Source organism: Pseudopipra pipra, chromosome 1 (assembly GCF_036250125.1).
Source record: "Pseudopipra pipra isolate bDixPip1 chromosome 1, bDixPip1.hap1, whole genome shotgun sequence".
In the NCBI taxonomy this organism is placed as follows: Eukaryota; Metazoa; Chordata; class Aves; order Passeriformes; family Pipridae; genus Pseudopipra; species Pseudopipra pipra.
In genome coordinates, this window is record NC_087549.1 from 8,350,094 (window position 1) to 8,377,084 (window position 26,991).

General features: G+C 42.2%; 1 protein-coding gene and 1 long non-coding RNA gene across 4 annotated transcripts in view; one reads left to right on the forward strand and one right to left on the reverse strand.

Moving 5' to 3' along the window:
* The window catches only part of KCNQ3 (potassium voltage-gated channel subfamily Q member 3), a 202,527-nt gene that overhangs the window by 16,870 nt on the left and 158,666 nt on the right, over positions 1-26,991 (forward strand). The window lies entirely within an intron of this gene.
* Positions 5,298-15,298, reverse strand: LOC135409243 (uncharacterized). The gene is made up of 3 exons (XR_010428114.1): positions 13,899-15,298; positions 13,145-13,291; positions 5,298-6,105 (listed from the first exon to the last, which is right to left on the reverse strand). It is a non-coding gene; the product is annotated as an uncharacterized LOC135409243 (long non-coding RNA).

The window sequence follows — 26,991 nt, forward strand, 5'->3', positions numbered from 1 at the left end:
ATAATGCCTTACCCTGCAACATGATATCAAGCTGCAAGACCTTTTGTAATTCTTCATTTATGGTTTTATATCACTTACAGGACATTGCCTGCAGGTTGATGGTTTGCTGTTTTTTTGGTTTTCTTTTAAGATTAGGCAGAGGAAAGTCACTGGCCTTGTTCTGAGTCAGCAAATCTAGCATGAAATCAGGGTTTTAGTTGGAGATTGATCTTTGTGTCACGACACCATTTTTAAACCCCTGTATCATTTTTAGTGGAGATAAGAACATTTTTAGCAGTGTGCAGTTGTGTGATAAACCCAAATGAATGGGAGGTGAATGTGATGGCAAAGGTTGTGTCTGATGTACCTGTGAATGTGTGTTTGAAACAGCATAGTACCACACAATCACTGCAGCTATTCCTATTTGGATGTAGTAAGTGCTTTTTTACTAACCCAGAAATTATTTATAATGTATTTATACACACTATAGAAGCATGTTCAGGGACAAGCAGAGATGAAAGCCCTTTAGGCTGTGCATCCTTGTACCTCCCAGATTATCCCAGATTACTTCCAGCACTTTTAAGTCCCATCACATTGCTTCCATAAAAACATCCAGCTTTTTCCTGAGAAGCTGATGAGGCAAAGACACACCTGACTTCCTCAGTGAGATGCAGTCCACCCTGCCCAGCTGAGTCCCTTGTGCTGTGCACTGCCCAGACAGAGCACAGAGGATCCTTAGCCAGGCTGGGTCCAAGTTTGTACACAAGACACAGAAATCACAGTGATTGATAGCTGGGACAGGTATAATTTAACAAGAAGCCGGTTACAATTGCTGTAATAATCAGTAGTCTCAGTGCTCCAGTATTATTTTTGTTTTGCATGTGTGGCACAGAGACAAGCCTTCTGCAAGTGAAGACTGGAAGGAGCAAAGTGCTGGATTTGCTGATTCTTACAGATTGCTCCTTTCTTGCTTAGAGGATGGAGAGTGAAAAGGAGAATGTGAAAAAGTGGATCAATAATAGGAGAAGATGGTATCACTGGTGGAAAAGAGAGTGGTGTCACTCCAGAACAAGCAATGGTTCAATTTTAGTAACTGTTCTTTGAGAACTGAGGATTCAGTCCATGGTTGTTCTGGGAAGACATTGGGAAATAAAGGTCATGGTCCATTGGAGAGACTGTTCCCTCTAACTGGCCTTATAATGATATTCAAAAGCCATCCCCAAAGCTGACATCCTCACTGGCAGTGTTTTCACTTACGCCACAGATTAAATGATTGAAAGGTCTAGTGCAAAGGGCACCTCTGCTTTGTCACTGTTCCTGAGAGCGTGGAATCCAAGCCCAGGTGGGGCTCAGTGGTAGTGCAAGGTGTGGGCACACAAACTGTTGTTAATCATACTATTTTCACTCCCAGGGAGAGAAGACAAATCAACTGAAGGCTGTCGTGTTTCAGGGCTGCTAATTCAGCTTCTTTTATATCAATTCAGCTCACCAGGAATGAAGGAGCTACCAACTTTGGAACCTGGGGACTGTTCTGCTCATAGTGCTGGAGAGAGCGGAGTAAAAATTTGATGGCATTAATCCAAGAACATGTGTTGTTTTATGACTGGGTTCTCACACATGATCATGCCACTGGCTGTACTCCCATGCAGCTGGCTGCTCATACAGAGCCTGTGAGGGGGTGCAATATTTGTGTCTAATACACCTTGTTTGCTGGGGCCAGTGGGGTTCGTGTTTCTGACCAATCTGGAGGTCCCATCCATCTTTATTCTCACAACCATGCTTTTCAACCACATTTCACTCAGATTCATATACAAGCTCCAGGTAGATTAGGTGGATTTGTTTAATTCACTTAACCTGAACTCTGTGGGTCTCTCTTATTTCCCCAGGCCTACTGACAATGGAGGAATGGAGAGTTTAAGACATGTAGCCTATGTGCTTCCTCTGCCCCCACCTGTGGTCTGTCTCATCTCTGTCCTTCTTGCACTTCCATCTTTGATGGAAATGCAGAGGATTTAGGGAGGTGATCAAGAAGGTAGAATTGTATAATACTGAGGTTTTCTTCCTTTTCTAGGCCACTATGAGCTGTTGAGCAATAGCATTTCATGGCAGCTGCTGCCATGGGCTCAATATGGGAAATATATGGGCTAAATCATATGCACAAATCTCAAGGTGGGTTGTGATCCTTCTGCTGGCAAGTGCTCAGCTTCTATATGTTGTTTATGTTGTTGATTTATGCAGACAGGCTGCAGTTGGCTTTGTTTTGGGCAACTCTGGAAAGCAAAACCTGTTCCTCTGTGTCTGGATCCTGTATGTGGTGCTGCTGGGGGCAGGGAATGGGGACAGAGTTGACACAGGTGTTGGATGCTACTGACCTGTCCAGCTCTTGTAGGCGTCAATCTGCACCTTCTCATCAGGCGGGTCTGGTTGCAAGGTGTCTGGTTTAACTGGGGACCATTCCATGGTCAACACTTGTTACAGTGGCATGACACTGATAACTGCAATTTAGGGGGCAATGGCTGAACTTTGCTAATTTGCAGTAATTAGGGAAGAGGGAGCAAGCAAGGAAAGTGGAAGACCAGTTCATGCGAAGTAGTACTTTATATAAAATATTTGTGTTGTAGCATCAGCAAGAACCTAGTTATGGTCTGTGATCTCACTGCAAATGCAGATAACAAACTGGTCTTTGCGCAAAGACCTTACAATTTCAGTGTAAGAGGGGAATTTACAGGTGGATGCAGAGGAAAAGGGGTGAAACAAGAAACGTTGGCGGTACTCCCAGTTTGCCCTCAGCATAAACTGTTGATAATGTTGTATATACCACAGGAATAGATTATTTGAAGAAGGCTATTAGTGAGGCAGCTTCATGCATCTTTGCCTCCTCCAGCTGGATGCCAAAGCAATAAATACATATGGGGTAAATGCTATAAAGATCTGTCATGCAATCAGTAAGGGCTGGCACAGATCTGGGAAAAACTGCTATTCCCAGCAAGAGGCAAGGGAAAGCACAGGAGGAATCATGACTCAGGGGTACATTGCTCTGTCAAGATGGTCTTGCAGTATTTGGGCTGTACTCCAGTATCAGTGCTGAAGCCCAGCCCTTAGTGGTTAAAGCTCTCCTAAGGGCAGTGTGCTGTGCTTTGAAAAACATGGTGGGTGGTCCTAGAGGAGCACCTCTGCTCCATATTAGCTCCTCAGTCTTAGATGCAAAATACCAGGAGATAAATCCTGGATGAACCTTGCAGGGTCCAAAGGGTAGTGAACAAATGACCACTTTCTGTTGGAAAGTGTGCCCCAGGAAAAAAAAATCCATGAGCCCAAGTACCTCTGTCAATTCAGCTGCAGAACAATGTTCTAGAAGGATCCTTGTCTAGTCTCTTAATGCATTGGAGGTTATCCCTGACAACATGAACGGTAAGAAAAATGAGTGAGCAGCTCTGAATAGTATGTGCTGGAGGCACTCAGAGAAACAGTGTCTTTGCCATGTATCATAAGCTGAGCTGGAAGTTGGCTGAATGTTCTGGTGAAGATTAAGTTAACTAAGAGAGAAACTGGCTGCAGAGAGGCCTGTAGTGTATGAATGCCAAAAATATGTTTCTGGCAAAGCCGTAAGACATTCTGCCTATCTTCATGATCCAGTTTTGTGTCCTTTGGCTCTGTAGCCTGACTGTTCCAGGGAAGAGCAGAGGTGGGAAATCAGAATTATAATTGTGCAGCTAATTTTAGAAATACCAATATGGCACACCACTGCTCACTGGTTTATTTAAATCTCTGGCTAGAAAATTGCTGGTTGTGGAGGAATGAGCTTATTCTGGAGACACGGTTGAAAAACATTAAAGGCGAGCTGGATAAAATGTCTTTCTGATTTCCATCATTTCTTGTAGTAGTCAGCTGTTAAAAAACCAAACAGGTCCCTTCAAAAAACCCCAAAAGATTTCCAAGGTATAGAAAGCTTTTATGCCACACTTCTGACTTGGCAAACTGAAGAGGTACCAGGAGAAGCTGCTCAGTGTGTCTACATACGGCTTTAACTTGGAAGTGTAACCATTTTAAATGTCACCACTGATTTCACAAATGACTCTATTGATGTTGAACACTTTGGCTGGATAACACACGTTATAAACAACAAGAGTCTGGACTTTTTCCTCATTTTGCTGTGTTAAGGCAATGTCATTGAAGCAGCCATTGTCCTCCGCTACTAAACACAACGTAGGTAGATGTTTCCAGAAGTACAGTACAATGATCCCTCTCCATGGATAGTAACTATCAAACTTATTTCCTGGTGTGTAATGTACTTGTACAAGCACGGTCACTGGTAGGAATTGGGACAATCCTGTAAACTCATAGACCTGCAAGGAGCAGACTCAGCCCTTCACATCTCAAAAGGAGAAGTTCCCAAGTTGTCATCTCCCCTTATAAATTTCCTTCAATCCTCCTCAGCCATTCATATGACTGCACCTCTCAGGCCCCTTTCTGGCTCTGGCAGGGACAGGAGATACGATGGCTGAGCCAAAGCAGGGACCTGGTCCCTCTCAGCAGTGCCACGTCCTTGGAGCCCCCCGCTGTGGCTCCGGTGCCTGCAGCCTTACCTGTCTGCCATGGGCCTCTGATGGACCCAGGGCAGTGCTTCCTTACAAGCCTCTTCTGTGTGACAAGATAATGAACTTAATGCCATTGTTGCCATGGCGTGAAGAGCTGAATGGGTGGTTATGGGAATGGTGAGGCTTTGCTAGCTGTTTCCTTGGGTGATGTAAGTCTCCAGTGCAAAGAATATCTTACCCAGAATTTTTATTTTCTGCTTAAGGTTGTCAGTGCTTTTTCAAACATAACATTTTCTATAAATTGATTTTTTATCTGGATACAATGATTTTTTGGACATGAGGTATTTTGTTTAGGGGGGATGGGACTTTCTCCGTTGCTTTATACAGCACAAACCCTTTGATATATGAGCACCTAAATTCAATGTAAGGTAGACTATTGTTAGCAAAAGATATTTGAAATTTGCTGGACTACCTGGGTGATATGGTTTGAAGCTGACTCCCTGCCAAGTCTCCAAACCTTACCACAAGAAGTCCCCCCCCCCCAAACCTCAGGGAGAAGAGGGAAAAAAACAACCAAGAAAACCGAAACGAGAGAGAGACAGCTAAAGCAATATATATATAAAAATATATTTACACTTATGTTACATTTATATACAATTGAAATACATATACAATTTTACAAGAAAAAAGGAAGAGAAGGGAAAAAAAGGAACAAAACCAAAATAGAATATATATATATATATATATATATATATATATATATCCCAATCAGTAGCCCAAGATCTAGGAACTAAAAGAGTTAGCAAAGAAATATCTCACTACTCTCCTTGGGACAACGGAAAGTCAGGCTGGAACGATCGCCGGCAACCTCCGTCTCCCAAGGCCGACAAGGCCTTACCAGGCCTCGCTCCCCAACACTGCAGACTCAACAGCAGGGAACCTGCACCTCCAAGCCGCCGGAAGGAAAGAGAGCGAAGGCCTTCCCTCCTTTCTTCTTATAGTCTGGCTTATGTAAAAATTGTAGGGAATACCGGGTAAATCTGGGCCCTTCCTTGGTTACAAACTGGTCACCAAGGAAGGCCCAGACCAAACTACCACACTGGGGAACAATAGTGAGTGGTTACAAGAGAGGGAGAGGAGAGCCTGTAATGGAGCACACGTCTTTCACTGTTGTGGGCTGAGTGATAACCAGGCAGGTAGAGGCTTGAAACAATAATCTGTAATTGATCTGTTGGGATTTTAATAAAACCTTTGAGGCAATAAAAATGCTTTTATGAAAAACAGGTCTGGGTATCTTTTCTAAGAAGGTCTTTACTGTAACTGCTGGTTTAAATGTTAATTATGGTTTTGTAAGGCATCTCTTCTCAGCAAGTGATAAGCAGCAGAGGGGAGATTTGGTGTAGTCAGCCCTGTGCCTGTGAGATCATGTCCCTTTGGAAAACTCCATACCCATGCCCATGTTCTTCTTGAAACTTGGACAGCTCAGGAACGATTTGTGAATCCTTGGGGTATCTACAGCATGTAGAGAAGCGAGGAATCTGTGGGAATGCTGTGTCATGCGAGTGAGGACTATTTATAGCCAAGGAAGCTGAAAAGGTAGATATTGAAAATAAGCAGATTGTATAAAGATCAGTCAAATATTGCAATTTCCCTTCAGATTATAAAAGAGCCTTTGTTAAAATAGAAAACCACAATCTTTAAGATATATCTGTGTTTTTCTCCTTTGCCTGTATCTTCATGTTTGGAGAAAACCCAGGGATCTTTCTACACAAATAAGTTTCAAAGCTGTTGTTGCTAGCACCTGGTTAGGAGTTTAGAGTTGCAAAGCCATTTACAAAGAAATCTTATGTATTTGCTCCTAATTAGAAAGAAACAAACAAACAACAAAATCTTAAAAAGAATAATCTTTAGACCTATATTGTCTCTCTTTTATCACAATTAGGCAGAAACATTTTAAAAGAAATTTAAACACATTTGTCTATTGAATTTTGAATTACAGATGACCTGACTGTCTCTTAAAAAATGTCTCTTAGTGGTTCTGACTCCCAGTTTGAGTACAGATCCCAAGATACTTTCAGAGTTTCTTGCAGTCCTAATCACAAGAGGCCTTTTGTGATAATTATAGCAGCTTTTTACATATATGTTAATCTTCTTTATTTATTCCTTTCGCCTTTGGAAGGTTTATGTTACCAAGCAGTCACAGAGATCTATATGTATGTATAAGCTTTCCAAGATACAAACTGAGAAATGAATACTTCCAGCTTTACCAAATTTGCTTTTTAAAAAAAAACTTGGAAAAAATAGAAATCATAATCTTCTCATTTCTCCTGGGAACTCAGTTCTGATTTTGCCTGTGAAAAGCTGCAGCTATTGTATCTTTCCAGAAGAGCAAAAAGGCAGTTTTTTGAAACATAATAGGTTCATAGTCTAAAAAAAAAAAATGGTGTGGGTGAGATTAGGAGGGCAAAGGAGAAATAGCTGTTACAGTGAAGTGGAAAAAGTGACAAGTCTGTTCAGTGTGGGACAATATCCCATTTACCTGTGTGTTATTACAGGTTCAGCTGATAAATGGGGACTGCTTTGGGCTCCGCAGCCATGGGGTAAAATTGGTCCTTCCCTCATTGCTTGGGCACCTCTGCCTGGACATCAGAAGAGACTTTATAGCTCTCAGACTCGCTTGGCAAGCTAGTGCCAAAAGTATGGGGATGCAGAAGATTTTGTTTCTCTGAAAAGAAGCAAGCACCAATAGAAGAAGCCAGGACAGGAAGGAAATCTTTGCAGGGACTGAGTTCTGTTCTCTTCTGAGGCAGGAACATAATGTGGTCTTTTCCTTAAGTGAATAGTGTCTTTGTGAAAGCTAATTAGAATCTGTCCATACTGGGCTCAGAACAGGACTGCAGAGCACTACTGGACTGGCACTAGTTTGGAATGATGAGCTCAGGTGTCAGTACCAGCTGAGAATGGAGCTCCACAGGGGCCATGGAGGAGGCTGAGAAGGAAGGAAAAAGGCTGGAATACTGAGCAAATTAACCCAAAGTGAGGTCTAGGTTCTGTAGGCAGGCAGTTCCCAAGTGTGAACAGTGCTTCGAGAGCCTGGGCACATCTGCACATCACTGTCGGGTACATGGATCCTGCTGCTTCGCTCCCACGGCTGCTATTTGAAGACTGTTCAAGGCTTTTGCTATTTTAGTGGCTCAAAACCTTTCAATTCCATATCTATATTTATGCACAGCCTGTGTATATTCATTTCTGTCTTTTGCCAGTGCTGGTTTTCAGTTCAAACAGCTCTTCTGCTTCCCCCATTCCTCACTTTCCCAGCATAATTAAAGGGAACAGTCATCTTCTATCTTAACAGCTTGCTGAAAAGATCATGTTTGTGGATCTAAGAGGAAAAAAACCCTAAAAACAACCTTGTGATCCCTTTTTGGAATCTCTTCACAATTTTTGCCACCTTGTTTTATAATATACGAGCCAAAAATTAACTCAGAGAGACTCTTAGTGTCTTGTGATTTATTGACATAAATGTTTTTAAGTTCTGAATCAAGACCAGGCTTCTAATTTTCCTAGGAACAAGGACTGTCTTTCCACCTGCCCCATTTATGATTATAACAAATAAGAGACACAACAGAAATACAGAGCAGAAGAGACTCTGTTAATGGATGTGCTTACTCCTTTTAAATGTTTCTTGAAAATAGTTAGATTTAAAGTTGGGTTCTTTTTGTACCCTTATGATTTATTATAGGAAAAATAGTATAGGCAAGAAGATTGACTAAAAATATACAGATTGTTCTTTTTCTTACTTTATACCTAGAATATTGGAAATGTTAAAGTTAATCTTTGCTACTATGGAGAAGTTCTCGGGCATGTGTTGGAGCCCAGCTGCTAGAAACTCCTGAGATCTCAGTCCAGCTGTTACCTGAGTGCTGGGAAGCACAGCCAGTGGCACTAGAGAGTCCCTTGGTGGCCAGTTCCTCACTGACACCTCACCTACATCTGCAGCAAAGCCCACAGGTCTTGGCTCAGCTGCTTCACAAAAGCAGGCTACAACATTCATCCCTTGAGGCAGTGTCAGTGAATTTGCCTCTCTGATTAGCAGTTCCCTTTGAGCTTTTTATGAATTTGCATCATCTCCCTTATGATTTTCTCCAAACTGTTTAAAGATGCTCCAGGTATAATTCTGGTGATGTTTTGCTCTTTGCTTAATCAATTTCTTGTAACATCTCATCTTTAGGTACCTGTGTCCTTGATTCCCACTTTTCCATGTTCCTTAGAACAGATGAGTATTTCCTCTAGGTGATAACCTTAGTGGGAGAAATTAACTTTTTAAAATTATTTTATTTTATTTTATTTTAAATTAACTTCACATCTGAAGGATTCAATGCGTGGAATTATTCAGTGAAGGTAAGCCCTGGCTTTAGAAAGGGATCAGTCAAAGAGATTATCTTTGTACAGATGTCAGATTTATAGTTTTCCTTTACCATAAACTGCAGAATTAATCACAGATATGGGCTAAGGTGTGACTGAGATCCACTGGTGATTCATGGTCAGAGCAATCCAGGTTGTAACCGTGCTGCTCTGTCAGTTGTCACCGTGTTTGTGACAAGGCTGGGCACTGATTTTACAGCATTGATTTCAGACAGTGGAAATGCATTAATTACAGCCTCCTCTGTGATTTCTTGTTCTTGTCACAAGGTAGTTGCAGAGGTGGGGAAAATGCATAAATTATTTTGCAGGAATGCTGAAGACTCACGTCAGAGATTTAACAAGAGGAGTGCGACAGGTGATGGCAGCGATGCACAAAGGGGAAGCATCTGATGCTGCCTCGTACAGCTTTTGTTTTTGAAGCTGTGCAGAAAAATGATGACAAAGAGATCAGATAAAAATGGCTGTGATTGACTGGCCCTTTTGTGTTAAGTTTGGGGCCAATGATTTAATGGAGAAGGAGGAGGAAGAAACCCCAAGTAACTAATAGGCATTCAAGATATTTTAATTTTTTTTTTTTGTAAGTAGCTTCTAAAATTTCATTAGAATCCAGTGGATGATTATCCTGTGTTATTAATGAGCTTCACTAGATGTCGTGTGGAGTTTGGGAACATTAAAAAGCCACTGTAGTGATGTAGGGCTGGGAAAAACATATGAAAAGTAACCTTTTCTCTCTCCTGGAGTCTGGTTTTATTAAACCATCTTGAGGGTAATTTTTCTACCTTGTAAGGGAGGAAGAAGGACTTTGAGAAGAAAACTTTGTGAAACCTCTTAATGTTTTACCTTTTTAAAGCACTTCCTTGAACTCCTCCCATTCTTTTCATGTTCTTCTGAACACCAAGAGTAGATGTATTCAAGACCACACAGTCTCCCCTATATGCTGCATAACCTTAAAATGTAAGATTGGGTGGGACCTTAGCTGGTCACCTTGTGCACTGCTAAACCAGAAACCAAAGCACATTAGCATATCCCTGCAATTTGTGAAGGGTATTTGTCCAATCTCTTTTTAAAATTCAGAATTCATGTTGAGTGAATAATGCCTTAGACCATCTACCTCCATTTCATTGCCTTTCCTGTTGGACAGTTTTCTCCAAGTCTATTTGGAACCAATTTCTTCCCACATTTGTGTCTCTACTCACTTTTGTTTGATATCACTCTTATAAATCACACATCCCCCGCTCCTTTTTATTACTGCAGCAAGAATCCATGAAAAATTTCCATCTGAATCACCTTATCTGGGTTCATGGTTGATTTTGCAGCTGTGGCAGATGATGTATTTTGTAGCAGTGACTTTTTCTACTTTCTACCTACTGATCTGTGCATCACTGCAGACTTCCCTGGTAAAAGCAATCTGTCAGTGACCACAGTGCTAGACCAAGGACCAGTTCTTGGGAACAGCTTCTAAAAAATTATCTCTTATTGACATCTGTCTTCTGAGTACTGCCAGTAGGACAATTGTAACCCACTCACTGTATGTTACTGAAAGATTTTAAAGTCAAAATGCTGCATGGTACTAATTCACATACTTTTAAATACAAGCGTTATAATTAATTGATCAATTGTTCTTTAATACAAAAAAAGGGATAGTTTAAAAAAACCACTTGCTGCAAGATCGTGCTGAAGGGTTTAATTACATTTATTCCTCAAAGTTTTGTTGATATAGTCCAGAATTCAGCATTATATTATCTACCCAGGATTAGCATCAGCTTGGTTGGTTTGTAATTCTCTAGTTCATCCCTTTTATACTTTTCAATATTCAAATGATGTTGATAGTCCTGCAGTCATTTTAAATTTTCTTTGTTTCTCAAGATTTAGTGAAATTAACTTTATGGGGAGAGTTCCTCATCCCTTAAAGGCTCTTGGTGGAAGATATGTGTCTGTTGTTTTTAAAAAATGTTTAATTTTAGCAAATGCTACCTCACATCCCCTTTTCATCACAGATGGCAATCTTTCTGTTCCACCCTCAGTATAAAATTCCTGCTCAGTTTGATATAAAGGCAAAAATATCTATCCTTTGAAAATTTCTACTTTTTCTACTTGCCTAAGAACAGTTTTTCTGTGTGTCTATAAACAATAACTCACAGTTAAAAAAATGCTATAATTATTTCTATCTGTATTGGTCATTTTATTGTTCCCTTCATTTCCTCATCATCAATCAAGTGTTTTGTAAATTATAATTACCATTTCCTTCCTGACTCTACAAATATATAAAAATTTATGCCTTACTGCCATTTCCATATGCCTTTTCAATATTTAAGAAGTTGGTTTTTTTTCCCAACAGAGCACTGCCATGACTGTGGGTTTCTGGCTTTCGGAGCCTCCAATAGGAAATTTGAGAATAATTCCCACTGGAGTCTTCTATTAGAATTTCTTCCTTTAAATTCCTGTCCCTGTCAGTGATGCTGACAATCTCACTAGTTTGGCAAACACTAGAGCTTTCAAAAATTCTTATGCTGCTGGTCACTGGTGTGTTCTGTTTGCACACAATAAATGTAAACAGATCATCATCATAATCTTAAGTACCTAAGCAACAACTCATTTTTAGGTCATCAATTGATTTTCCTTTGTCCATCAAAATGAGGTCCACTATTAAGTTACGCTATGCTAGGTAGAAGATTTTCTCTTCCAAGAAATTACCTGTTATTTTTAGAATATCTGGGGAAGTTTAATTGCTGATTGCACTCTCCCAAGTGAGGTCACCTATAGTGAATATGAGGCCTAGGGATGAGGCCACTTAATTCTCCAGTGAGGTTTAGATACCTATAACAGGTAGTAGCCAGTTCACCTGAATCAGTGAAGTTATGATCCAAAGTGTCTTTTTTGTTGTCACTCAGAAAGTTGATGGCAGATTTAGGAGAGTTTAGTCCTACTCTGTTATCGTGCTCCACCTGGAAAATATCACAGCACTGAAACCAAAGGCTGTGGGTGCCTCTGGCTTCAGTGAGGTGACCTTCATCCATGCTCCCGAGTGAGGCTCAGCAGGCTGAAAGACTTTACCCTGGCTTTCAAAAGATTTTAGGGGCCCATTTCTCATGGCAGCACATGGCTCTGTAGCTGGTTTTCAGTGCCTGGGAAATCCTGAGAAGATGAACCCCATAAACTTCCAGTCTGAAAGTCCTCTTTTCAGCCTCCTGAACATCAAACAGCACTGCAGCATTGTGGTGATGCTTGTTTTCTTTGCAAAGTGTTTCTGCAGCAGCAAATTAGAGCTATTGCAGGCACTGGAGGACCTGCTGAGCTATTTCACTCTTGGGTGACTCTTCACATTTGATGTAATTTCTTGTGTGTTGGGTAAATATTCACCTGGGATGTGATTTTGAAGATGACACACTTCTTTGTAAGGTGACAGCAAGCCGCCAAAGGTTTGAATGCCATGAGCTTTTGAGGCCTGAAGTCTAAAGATAAAAGCTGGCACATGACATGAGATAAAGCTCCAGACCTGTTTTCTGATACATCTTGAGATTTTGTTAGAGGAAAACAGGAAAAATGGAACTCCAGACTTGGTTGCCTGTTGACAGCATCAGGAGCACCTGCATCTCTTGGTCCACATTGACGCAATATAATCCTGTATTCTGTTTTGTACATCTTTTGTTTTGCTCTGCTCATAAAACTGTATCTGCTTGCACTTGAATATGCCAGTCTGCCTTATCCTTGGCACACCAGGGGTGGAAAAACAGTTCTGCTCCTGAAACTCCAAATGAATATTTAAACACACATTTTTTTAGTAGATGCTAATTAATATTATGGATAAGGGATTCTAGGGGATTTGGGGAGGGGAATGCTTTTAAATAAGCAAATTATTTCATTTAGAAGTACATTTACTATAGATAATAATGGATAGCTTTCTTATGGTGCTTTGCAACTTCAAAGTACTTTGAAACTATTAATTAATTAACATGCGTGCTCTTTTGGAGGTAGGGAACTAATTATTAACAGCCCAGTCTTTCACACAGGGAACTGAATGATAAACATTCGTGTTATTTAAACAATTTAGCCATTGTATTGCATGCCTAATTTGTCTCTGCAAGTACCACTTCTTCATACATAATGTGAATTAATGCATATGCAAATGAGTAGCTTAAACAGCTGCATTCATGCAATGCATGATGATCATCATGCATAATGATGTGCCCAGTGCCTTATACCTTAAAATGACAATGAGTCATCCTTCCTTGTGTTCCTTGGAAGTCACTTGAGATTCATATTTGTCCCCAAGTGGGAGAGGAAAGATGACATGGGCCAAGAGTTGTCTGGGAAGATGGTCCTTGATGCAGCAGGTTCTGGAGTGAATCCTGTGGTGGGAAAACAAGCCTTAGACTGTCTGGAGCTAGTGCTGCACATAGCTTATATGGTGACACTCTTGTTCCAAAAAAGAACCCAACTCAGTCCCAGCTAAGACAAAGGGGTAAAGAACAGTAAAAAATTTAGCCTCACTTTGTTGGTGGCAGACCAGAGACACAGTGGCTTAGCCAGTATGCTGTACCTAAGCTCCTGTCACCTGCACCTTGTGCTGCTGTTTGTGTGGGCAGCCTAAGCTAACCCTTATGTTAGCCTGTGTCCAAATCCTAGCAACCCTATGGCAGATAAATTTCAGGGTAATTTAGGGAGCCTTTGTGTCTACCAGAAATCAGTCAAGAGGACAATGCTATAAAGATGGATGGGACAGATGATTCTGCTACAACAGGAGCTGAGCACCAGGCTTGTGCCTCAGCCAGGAAACTGTTCCTGTGGATCATTTGGGGAGGGTGAGTTTATAGTTTTCCTTCAAGAATACCAGATGGTCACCCAGGAGTATGTGCAAAGTGTGGACAGACAGCAGATCTAGATTGATGTTGCACTGTGCAGCAGCACTGGCAGAGCTGAAGAAACAAAGTGACCTCCTCAGGGTCCAGCACTTACACACTTTCACATGTTATTTAAGGCATGTCCATTTGGGGATTGAGATGCTGATGGTGGGAGGTGCTTTGCATCACAGACAGGAGAAGACATCCAGTTTATCCTGCAGTTCTGTCAGGAGCAGAAGGCAACATTTGTAACTGGTGATGAACTTCCCACCTCCCTGTGATGAGAGGAGAAGCTGCACCATGAGATTTAGGACTCCCTGAACAAAACAGAAAGGACATAAGGAAAGCTGAGAAAAGCATCCTTGGGAAGGCACAAAAGGAGTGTGACAGCTGAAGGAGGAAAAGCAACTGCTAAATAAGCAGAAGTGTTACCAGGCTCAGACACATGGAGAGCTTAAAAAAGGCAACAGGAATGAAGCACCTGGGAGTGTGTGAGAGCCTGGGGGATCTTAACAGAAGTGAATCTGTGAAGACCCTCCTCAGGCTCCCAGGAGATCCAGTCTGTGGGCGGGTGAGAAATTGCCAACATGGTCTTCTGATCTCTGCATGGCTCTGTGTGTTCCATAAGGCTTTGTGTGCTGTCCTTATCGCAGTTCCTGACTGTTCCACTAACAGTTCACTTCAATTTTTCTATTTGCCAGTAATCCCATTTTCTTCCTCCTGGTCTTTTCTAGCTCATCATTGCCCCTCTACCCTTTGGGCTCCCCTTTGCCTTCCCAGCAACTTCCACACTCTTTCTCTTCAAGCCACCCCTGTGCAAGTTTCGAGCTGGCTTCCCGCCAAGTCTCCGAAACTTGACAACAGGGTCTGCTTCCCAGAGAGGGAAGAAAAAAAACCAAGCAGCCAAAGCTATAGCAAAAATATATATTTTACATATGAAACAGATATATACAGTGAGAATATTATATACCTATAACCCCAGAAACCCTAAATAGCTTCATAAAGGGGAAAGGGGAAGGGAGAAGGGAAAAAGGACAAAATAGGATGAAAAGGGACAAAACCAAAACAGGTCTACACAATCTAAAAACCCGGTAACCAGCAAACTGAAGAACTGGCAAAATCTCACCACTTCCCTTGAGAGAAGCAGGACGGCTGGACACGGCCCAGCGCTCTCCCCTCACGCGTGGCAGATAACAGCAGTCACTGCAGGCCTCAGCTCCAGATAAGCAAGACCGAGACAGGGACCCACCGTTCTCGAGCCTCGCCGGAAAGGAAGAGAGAGGGGTCCCTCCCGTTGGCTTTATTTATATCTGAAGTTACGTAAAGAAATAGCATGGAATACTTCCGTGGTCACCTTCCTAGTTCCTTCCTGGTTACAAGCTGGTCTCCAGGAAGGCCTAGAGTGAAAACTATCACAACCCCTTAGAAAAACCCATGCATAGACAATTCATGACCCTTGGATGACACCTGCAGCTCTCCTTGCAGCTCTCCTGCTGCCTACTGTTCATTCCTCGTATTCTTATGTCTCTTCTGATATTTTCAGCCTGTTCTGGTGTACATTGCCCTATTCTCTATTTTTACAGCTTCTGGCGTGCTCGTTTCCATTCCGAGATGATGTCTCTAGGCATTGCCTTCATACTATTAACAATAATGACCACATAGCTTTTTAATTTCTTGATGCATTTTTAAGAAAATCTATGTTTAGCTCTTAATTCTAATGTAGACAGTGTGTTCTTATCAATAATTGGCCTGTTAAGTTACGGTTACAGCTGAGTAAATTTCATGCTTATAAAACTTCTTGAGCAGGCAATGCATTTAGCTGACTGCAAACTGGTATTTATGTAGTTCCAGGAGAGTAAATAAAGCCTAGTTGGGGGCCATCAATATAACATTATTTTACCTCCTTACTTCCTTTGCCCTCGGTTTGATGCAAAAGGCCAATCTCATGTACAGAGTTACGCCTCCCAGACAGTATTAAATTTCTTCAGCTTCTCCTGAAATGAATGGCACTGGGGACAGTCCCTGCCCTCCAAGACCAGGCTCTAATTCCCTGAATAAGCCTGAAAAGTTATGAGACTGTTTCTAATGTCCATGACTGATGATGTTCAGTGCAGGACTGATAGTACCTTTGCGTGTCCAGCTCCTGTTATGGACTACACTGTTCATACTCATTCTCTGAATAATAAATTAATATATACACCATGTAGGGGAGTGTTTTTGAATGCTGGGCTAAGTCAAAATTCCACATTTTTTTCTTCTAATATTTATGCTTGGAAAAACTTTACTGATTCTGCTTTCCTTATCTTGTAAATCATTTGCAAAACAACCTTCTACAGAAAATGCTTATTTTGAATTCATTAAAAAGATAACTACAGACCCTGTATCCCCCAGGAGAAGTCTATGTGCTTGTTGATATTAGTGTTTAAGTGCCAGCTCTGGAAAACACTCAGCATGTGCATTGCTTTCTTTCGGTTTTAACAGCTTAAGAGAGTCAAATCATGTAATCATAGAATGGTTTGGATTGGAAGGGACCTTAAAAGATTTTCTGGTTCCAACGCCTTTTATGGGCAAGGACACCTTCCGCTCGACCAGGTTACTTCAAGCCCCATCTAACTGGGCCTTGAACGCTCCCAGAGATGAGGCATCCACAGCTTCTTTGGGCAACCTGTTCCAGTGCCTCTCCACCCTCACAGTGAAGAATTCCTTCCTAATATCTAGTCTAAACTTTCTTTCAGTTTGAAGCCATTCGCCTCTTATCACTACCCTTGTAAACAGTTCAAACTTATATGTAAGTTTAAAATTAAGCACACTCCTGTAATCAGTGTGTTCTAGGTCTAAGTCTCCAAAAAGATGTTCTAGGCAAAAAAGTGATCAAGAGGTGGTTCCCCAAAAAAATTGAAATATTTTAATCTGTTTTTAAAAAAACACATTTTTTTATTATTTAGGACTTATCTGTCTTGATGCTCAAAATAAGCTGATATAGGCAGAGATGAAATCACGTACATGTAAATTCCTTAAAATTCCTTACATAAAATTCCTTAAAACCAGATTAATAATGGCACAATTACAAGAGACTGACAGAGAGATGTGGAGGGTTTCTGAAGGTAACAAAACCCTAGTAGCTACTGGCACTTTGGAATGACCCTTTGCATGTTCCCAATGGACATTAATAACTTACTGTCTTATACCAAAGCAGTTGCTCAGTTTAGAGCTGCCAAGTACCAAACTGCAGACATATCATTTCCTTGGACAAATAAATGGGAATTAAGTTGTTGTGTCACATAAGGTGCTTGTAAAAGAGTGTGTGGAGCCTGAGGAAAAATGAGAGAGTCAATCAGTCCCTCTGGAAAGAGAAGCACAGCTGGAAGGAAAGTGAGCCTGCAGATATAGCCAACAAACCAGACAAATACATGACAGCATGAACAGCATCTCTACTCTAGATTACAGACATTTGATTTTATGGCCCCAGTGTTTCCCAGCCCAGCACATCCTTTCACGAGAGTTTCCTCTGCCTTTTATCATGTTGAACCAAAAGTGTTTGTTGTTTTGGTTTTGATTTTTTTGGAGGGTTTGGTTTTTGTTTGTTTGTTTGTTTGTTTATTTGTTTGAATTAAAGATTTTTCTTCTGCCTTGAAACAGCTGGTGCCATCTCTACCAGTCAGGGGAGAAGCACTGTGGTGGAGTAAAACCAGGATAGAAGTGGGGAGTGAGGCCCTTGAACACAGGGACAGGCAAAATCATGTCAACACAGTTCGGACTGAAGGAAAAGTCTGTGTATTCAGAGTGTTAGTGATTAGCTGCTAGGACAGATGAACCAAGGCTGTGAGCCCAAATGCTGTCTGCCAGCAAGTCTTTTCACTGAAAATGGCTTCCTTTCTGTCTTCTTAACCAAAATAACACAAAGGATTCTGGAAAATTTGCACACCAGTTTCTACATTATACCACAAATCAGGGCAGATGATCCTAATGGCCCCTCAGAGATTTTCTTGTGTTCCCGCCATTATGATCAATCAACCTGACATCTCATGTTGTTTGGATCAAGGATTTCACTGTGGAGATTTTCCAGCCCCAACCCTATCCCTTCTGATCTCCACATTGATGCCTCTGACTCTCCCAGGCTGACACACGGAGACAGTTGGTGCTTGGAACAGAGTAATCCAGATCTCCCCACTCCCACACCCCTGCTGTGGTGCTGCCTTTGCTGTCCCTCATACAGAGCAGAGCCATAGGCAGCAGAGCAAATGCACGGATCAGCTCTTCTGGCTCCAGGGAGTTGGTGGTTCCTCTTTGGCTGCACAGGCTTGGAAAAGACAGGGAGAATTTTTCACGATGAATAATTTAAAATGAGCCTTTTTGACCTCATTTTCTATATGCATCTCCTAGCAGAAAGTTGAAGCTAAAGTCATTTGTCACGGCTGAGTGTAAATCCAAGGGGAGCAGATGGGGGTTTCCCTGCCACGTAGCCGTGCAGGCAGTGTGTGCATGAAAATGGACTGTCTGGAATGAGGCAGGAAAAATCTCCACAAAGGAAAATGGAGCTGCAGTTAAATTTTTCAGAATCAACCCTCTGAGTTTAGTGGTGGGGCTTTGTTCTCCTGTGAACCTAGTTCAGGTTTCGGTCAGCTTGGAGGCAATGTCTTCCTCAATTAATTCAACTTCTTCACTTATTTTTTACACTCTGAAAAAAATTGCTGTCCAGTAAACAGTTTTTCTCTCTGGGATCTGCTGGTAATGGCTTTGTGGCATACCGTGAAAAGGGTTCAGGAGGTTTCTGGGGCTTAGTAAGAGTATGGAACATTCTCTGTCATTTGAAATCTTTACACACAGTTTAGTGTCTCCTCGTGTTGTAGTAGTGCTTTTATGAAATTGGTGAAGAAATTATTATCATATTGTTAACAATCCTTTACCAGTGGGTTCCTGATGATGATAGAATAGCCTTCTATTTTCCAGGGAAGCCCCAGTTATCTTCTTTCAGCTTTCATTACTGTGCATAACTGCACAGCCTGCCAAAGAGCAGTATCGATTCCTGCGCATTGAGCAGATCAGGGCTGGGTTTGTTGTGCAAATAACAACTCAGCAGCAGCACTGCAGACAGAGGAGCAAAATGAGACAACACTCTGTCTCAGGCATTTGAATCTGTGCATTCTGCCTGGTGTTTGTGTTGCAGTGTGACGAGCTGCCTTGGTCTCGATGCACGTTTTCTGTACGAGCTTGATGCACTGTGGGGACTTCTGGCTGTCAGCTGCAGGAGGCAGCTCCCGATGGAGCCTGCCCTTGGAAAGGCTGACATGAGCCCTTAAAAATGAATTATTTAGACAGCCTCACAAACGTCTTTGAGCCAAAGCTAAAGATACATCTGCTTGTGATAGGCAGCCATGAATCTGTGACGAGAGCAGAGGGGTTTCCCTGTGACACAGGCCAGCCTGTTGCTCACTGCTGCAATGCTGCACAGTGGAAGGAACAGCAAGGGGAAGAAAGGGAATGCTCTCCCCATAGGAGGGGTTTGCTTTTACAATAGGCTATATCACAACGTGATCTTCAACTGAATCAAAATGTTACACAACCAGACATGGGTTTTGCTGAGATTCTGGCTGATCAAGCACAGGACTGGTCTGGTGTGGTTGGTACTGGGAGCTGTCACTTGTGCCACCCCTAAGGCAGTTTGCACATACAGATGATGTCTTTTAATCTGAAAATAGGCTCTGGTGGGGTTTGCAGCAGTTTAAGCCCTGCCCCAAGCCAATGCAGATGACTGCATTATAGATTTTTCACTGATGTGGTCACATTGTAGGGAGTTTCCTCGATGCAAGCACCTAATGCCTTAGGCAAATCCTTTAGCATCCCTTTCTTTTTTAGCTGTCAGATTGACAAGGTGCTGCCTGTCTGCCATGGATGAGGAACAATGCCTTATCATTTTAGCTTTAGCTTCCAAGTAACACGGGGTTAGAAGGAGAATTTCCTTGAGGTTGGATTCCTCTGTTCTGGGTAGCTGTGAGATTTCTTGTACCTTCCTCTGAACTCTCCTGTGGGAAATGAGATGCTGTAACTACGGAGACCTAAGGCTGAGCTGAACTGGCAGTTCCTCCCCTCCTGCTGGTGTGGGAATTAATTAATATTTTTATGCTACGTGCAATCATGCAATGGTAAAGCAAAATGTGATGGTTAAGTGGTTCATCACTATGCTTGTTTTAAAGTGTATTTCTTGATGCAAAACCTCTTTTTTTACTGCTCAGTGCTGTATTGTGCAGGGCTATGAAGCCTATCTGGGGGACTTCTAGTAGTACTAGTAATAATAATGATAATAATAATTTCTAGCTCGTATATAGCCCTGCTTTGCAAGGTTTCCCAAAGTGTTTTTCCAAGGAGAATAATGTGTTAAGAGAAAATTATTTTCTTTGGGTCCTTTGAAGCTCACGTGATGCAGGTAGGAGTGGAAATGGATTTTTCAGGTTTGTATCCTTGCAGGCACCACTTCTCAGGATATCAGCTACTGTAGGTTAACTCTAGAAATTGAAATGAGGTATTTGAATTGCTTGTACAGGAGGTTTGGGCCAATTGTGTAGACTCCAGTTTGAAACTGGGAAAATGATTATAGATGCCTCACCTGTAGGACTATGGCTTTTGGGAAAAGAGCAGAAGCCTTTCTTATGTCTCTTTGCACATCTCACTCTCTGTGCCCCAGTTTCCTTATTGCACAAGTACTTCCATAACCTGAGTAATTAACGTCCTGGGTGGGAGGCATTAAGTAGAGCAATAATGCCTGACTCAGTCTGACACTGAGTGTCAGGAAATGGTGTATTTTTATTGGGAAATAAGAAATTCTTAGTCACAGTCTTAAATAGGATTAACTATGAGGCCACGTCCCCACCAGTGTAAGGACCCAGGGTTTAGCCCTGCCAGTGCTCCTGGACTGAAAAGGGCAGTAGATTTCAGGAATATTTTCAGACTAGCAAAATATCAGAGGAAGAATAAGGCCTAATCCTCAATCCAGGGATAGAAGCTTTAACACAAAGTACCTTCAAAGCAGAGGCCCTGAGTGAAATAGCTCCATTCCTTGAGGTTTGAAAAAGGGTCTTTGCCCAAAAACCGCTGGGAACCTTGAAACTACGAGTGTCATAGGCACTTAGGCAAAATTGCCTAAGTAATTTCTAGAGATGCCCCCTCCCAAGGGCTTGGATGGTCAACTGTGAGCTTCCAAAATGCACCCCATTTTGTTTTAATTTTAAAAGAGAAATCATCAGTTTCATTTGGGGACGTGACATTTTTTCATTCGTTGTGGCCTAAAAGAGATACATTGCTGGTGTGTGCTACAGGAAAAGAGGGTGGGAAAAGGAACATCAGGCAAGGGAAGAGGGGGCATATATGGGCAAGTATAAGAGGAGCACTTGGACCCATACTGGTGGCCCATACCTCACAGAGACTCTTACAATAGCCTAGTCTGGCGCAAAGGAGGATTGCCTGAGCTGATGGCTCTCTGGAAGAGAATCAGGGCCTTCTGGACACAAATCAAAGTTAAACAGGAGGTTAATCTCCTGGAAAATTGTAATGCTGAAAAGAAATAGTACTGAATTGTCTATGCTGGGACTGAAATACAGAAATACAGGTATTATTCTGGGTACATTTTGAGAAGAACATATTAATTGAACTTTCAGTCATATTTTCTCGTTTTCGCTTTTAAATATCAAATGCTATGTTCAAGCCTGCACAGTGGATTTTTTAGGTGAGATGCAGTATGCGTGAAACTGGACCCACCCTTTAATCCTAAGGTTCATCTGCCAGGGCCAAGCGAGCTTGGACAGTGGCAGCAAGATCCTCAGGACGTAGGTTTAATTAGAGTGACCTTCTCTTAGATGGATGGCCTTACAGGGCTAAGTGAGCTCCATCTGCCCAGGTTTGGAATTAGAGTTGTCCTTCTCTTAGGATGACTGCCAGAAGGCTAACGAGCTCATCCTGCCCATGGACATATTTATCTGACCCTTCGGTTTTGACCTGTCTGGCATGGGAGACCCTACCAAAGGCATGTACCATCGCCAGCCTAGCTCACAACTGCATAGGGGTACACAGGCTTCTTTCCCACTAAAACGGTTAGGGCAAGCCTTTCACTCCCTACTTTTCTGCCACCCAACTATACTCAATGCCAGGGAAATACCCAGGAACATCCCTTTGTCCTGACCACCCTTACAGGATGCAATAAATAAATCCAAAACAAACCGAACCTGGGCAGTAGCCACAGGTGAGCCAAAAACAGACTGTTCTGGCCCCTGCACCCACCCAGGGCTCAGGTACCTCCCATGGCCCCAGACTGGCCAAAACGCCCCAACCCCCCAAAAGAACCCACTATCCACCCTGACCTTATCCTCCCCCACTGTGTTACCACAGATCCTCCCCTGTGCCACTCACCTGCCATATTCCATACAGGGTACCCCACCTGCCCTCCTGCCGGTCCGAGGACCCCCATGGCCTGCTCGACACCCCTCCCCTCACCCAAACTGGACTAGCAAACCTCTGTGTGCTCCGAAGCTCCCACTTTCCTCTCCCATGAGGGTGCAATCCCCGCCGGTGTCCCCGGCGGCTGCATGGTGCGCCCGGTGAAATGCTATGTACATGGCTTGCAAATACATCATGAGTCAGCATTACCCATAGATATGTTGCAGAATTCATGTGGAGCTCCCAGGTTTTTTAAGAGCTGTTGCTTCTTCCTTGAGTAGTGCATTCTGGGGAGATAGATTTCCTATCTGTTCACAGTTATTTTCAAAACCATTTGGTTTTGATCTTTTGAGGAACGGGGAATGTACATTTGAGAAGGGTTTAATTTTGTTATGTTTTTTTTGTTTGATTTTGCTTTTTGTATTAGGTTATTCTGCAATCTTTTTTTATGCATTATTAAAACAGATAATGAGATGCAATTCTTGCTCTAGGGAATTTTCTGTCCTTGCAAACAAAGACTTTACATCCAAAGAAACTACAATTAACAAGACAGACAAATGGTGGAAGGAAAACATTATTGCCTCCAGTCTTGAGGTGGGGAGTGAATTACAAGGAGATTAAAGTTTTAGGTCAGCAAAACTCTTAAATGCATGTAACATGTGTCTAGATCTCGCCCACAAAGGAAATGAGGATGTCTTTAAGTCCTGCTGACCTTGTGTGGCTTCTTAAAAGAGCCATGGAATCCAGATAACACAAACAGTCGGACATGAATTTGTTAGTTAAAGAGATGCTTTTGGGCATTTGAACTTTAATATGCAGCCTACAATTAAACACACACTGGAGCTGGGACTAGACTGGGTAAAAGACACTCAGGCGGGGATTAGATGGAAGTTGATGGAAGATTTCAAGTTCTGATGCTATTTCAGATAGTGACCTTGTAAGTGCTTCTTCTAGGACCTCATATTTTCCAGGCTCATCTGCCAATAAAACTGACGATTGCCCATCTCAGAAGTGTTTTTATACTGATCTAACATGTCCTGTTACTCCTTTGTCCATGGAAGGATGCAGTTTCATACTTTTGAGATTTGATTGATTGTGACTTTAAAATCACTATTGATACAGGTAGATAGTCCCCTTTTCAAAATGAAATAATTTCTTGTAGACTCTTCAAGCACGCAAAGTGTAGGTCAAGCTTACTGATCTCTTCACTTTGTCAATCCTAGATATGTATTCTATCTACTTTTCTCTTCCAAAGCCTTTAAATCTCCCTGAACATGGCTTAAAAAAATGCTGGATTATTGTTTTTTTGCATTCATCAAATGACAGTTTCTTCTGGATGTTTTCTTCTCTTGCAGTCAGAGTCTGCATTGGATTTTGCCTTTGTTTTTAGGTCTGTAGACTTATTTTTAAAGCTTTTATCTTCTATGCAGAGGAGATATCAGCTGCACAGTCTCTGCTGTGGCACTGGCTGAGTCATTCCTGCATTCACAAATAGTCTCAGTCCTGCTGTACATTGATAATATCTGTGCTCATTGATGACCATCGCTGGAGCCCCTGGATCTGTCTCCTACTGGTGTTCTCTCGCTTCCCTTTCAGGCATTGCACGATATGTCTGAAATTTCCTCTCCCTGTGCACTTTGAGGTCTGAGCTCTGAAGGATTTTCTTCTTCAGGGGATGGTACTGCAGTGGTCTCTGTGTGGGACCCATGTCTAGGCAGATGACGTGAGAATGTTGACACCTCTAAGCTGTCACTGGTGGTGATGTTGAAGTGGAGGAAATGGTCCACCCTAGAGGCATCTCCTGAACATCAGGTCTTGCGGATGCCATGCTTCTCTCCTGCCAAAAATACCACTTCTGTTGGGGCCTTTTCCCTTGCATGCTGGAGACAGATGACAGGCAGATTGGCAAAGCACTTCTGCTTATTCTGTGGTATTTGGGGGTATGAGAGAGGTCATAATTATGCACTGCAAGTGTGTAAGGTGCAGGCATTGGTTGGAAAGGAGGAAGCAGTTGTGTGAGCCCTGTGCTCAGGGTTTGACCTATAATGGGTCTGGGGGTGCTGTGGGACAAAAATGTTTCATTTTCTGCTCGACCCCTCAGACCTGTGGCATAAATGAGACCTGACCCAGCACAACAGTGCCCTGCTCGTGCAAATATCCCTTACAGCCCCTTCAGGGTTCAGTTTGAGTGATGCAGCTCTTGCTTGAGTTCCACAGTGGTGCATCCCTTGTTGTTGCCACCTCTGCTACTCTTGGTTAAAGTCCTGCTGCCAGTGACAGTTCCCAATTCCTGTTAGCCCAGAGAAATAAACTCCTGAGGATATTGCCTCAGGAGAAACAGTCCAACAGTCTTCCTGGCTTTACCATCTGAATATCTATCCTTCACCTTGATTTTTTACCCTATCATGCAGCTTGAAACCTTCCATCATAGTATATGGCTTGGGCTTGTAGCCACTTCTTTAAGATCTTCTATGGTTTTCACAGGCTTTTATCTCCTCCTTTCTGGAACTATAATCAATTCCTGAAGATGGAGTAAGTAAGTGAAGAAAGTTAATTTCGATGTGTCCTTCCCAATAACCTCTTTTGCAAGAAAATAGCTCAAATATTGTCATTAATCATTCTTTTACGCAATCACTCTGCCAGCTGACTTTCTTCTGTTTTCCCGGTCAACAAATTTATAACAGGACTGCTCAGTTGACCAAAGGGCTATTTTGCTTCAGACTGGGGTGGGATGTGGAGGGCAGGGGCAGGGAAGGAGTTTGCCTTGTCACTGTATCACAGCTAAGTTGTCTTGAGCAGGATGATGAAGGGGATGATTAAAGCTCCTCCATCCTGCAGTACTCCAGTGAATGCTGTTTGCTTGATAATGAGACACCTGAAGAAATATTTGACACTCTTGGAGGATTTGATAGAATCATAGAATAGTTCGGGTTGGAAGTGACCTTAGAGATCACCTACTTCCAACCCCCCTGCCATAGGCAGGGACACCTTCTGCTATAGAATATCCTGGGTGGGGAGAGATGCATGAAGGTCATCAAAACCAACTCCTGGCTCCACACAGGGGAGCCTGAAAGTTAAACAATATATCTAAGAGTATTGTCCAAATGCTTCTTGAGCACTGACAGGCTTGGAGCCGTGACCACCTCCCCAGGGAATTTGTTCCAATGCTTGACCACCGCCTCATCTCAGCTCATACTTCAGAAGAACTGTGTGAGAATTGAAGCAGACATTGTTTTGAATTTTACGTTGCCAACCACAGTGACAAAAAGGTTTCATAGGTCTGGGTTGGGAGAAAACAAACAAAGAAATGCACAGGCAGGACTGCTTCATTTTTCCATGTAATTTTTAAATGCCATCAAAGAGCTAACTAAGATAATTAGATGCTGGCTGCTTTTTCGTAATGAAGCTTTTTGGTTACAGGATCTTTTTTCCCCGAAATAAACACCTTTGGTTTGCAAAGGTATCCCAGTTTAAGTAAGTACAGTTGCTAATTTCACCCACAGTTAAATTGTATGTACAACAGGGCATCTTGCAGTTACTCTACAAAGGACAAAACTCTTTATCCAAATTTGTCCTACTCCTTGTCCCCCACCAGGATTTCACTCTTTCAGTATTAGAGGTGCCTTCACCTGTTTGGTCACTTTCTTCCCCATCAGTGTTTCAACAATGGTCAACCCAAATTCAGATCAGGTTGCTCAACACACTGTCCAACCTGGCCTTGAACACTTGCAGGGATGGGATTTCCTTCTCCAGCTGGAAGGACACCATTGCAATTAGTGATACTAACTTTGGGTAAACTCGATGTAAAGTGTGAAGAGAGTTGGGACAGAGCAGAGTCCTTGCACAGAGCACGTGAGGCCAGGGGAGCTGGCTGTAAATAGGCAGTTTTTTGTTATTTTCCCAAGCGCAAGCACAGAGGTTTGTTTTCTCTCACTTATTTACATAATTCCAGCATGTATTTTGACAAATGCCTTTCCCTCTTCCCCTCATTTTAATTAGCTTATTTGCGGGAAATGTGGAAGATTTCCCAGGGTGTTGTCAAATGACGTATGAACGGGATAACCTCTGTATCTCAGTTCTCCTGTTCCCATTTGAAGCTCCTTGCTGGTTTCCATTCAGCCACAGATACAATTAATTTTTAGCATCTGACTGTAAATAGTGTTATGTGTGGCTGTGGCAGGGAGCCCAATTAACACAGCCTTGAGTATCTGCTAGTTTGCTTTCTGGACCCATTTCTATTTTGTGTTAGAAGGCTTAAAGCTTAGAGGAAAGAGAGGAGAAAATGAAATTTTAAATACAGTATTGTCTCATTTAATATTAATTTCGTGAATACAGTATGATAAATACTGTTGAATTCATTAAACGACTCTTTCCCTCTCAGTTTTACAATAGTGGTAATTACATGTGCAGAATGTAGTGAAATACTTCCTCCAGTGAATTACTTTCAGAGTCATTTGCTGGGAATTCTTAGTCAATCAATAGATAACAAGGAGAATAGGATCCTGACTGTAGAAGTAGGAGAATATTAAGGAGGCAGGGCAGCTTAATTTGGTGGGCACTGTACTGTGTCCAACTTTAAAAGAGGTTGTTGAAAAAAACAGGTTTTGGCAAAGTGCAGCAAGACATACTGGAGGTTTTCAGAATGTCTTTTTGAGAAAGACACCTCAGATGGAAATATTTCATTTGTCCAGGAAAAGATTTTATTAAGCTCTTAATATTAAAGAGTAGTTTGTGGAAAGCTACATGGGGAAGATATTGCTGAGACTTGACTGCTGTGGCAG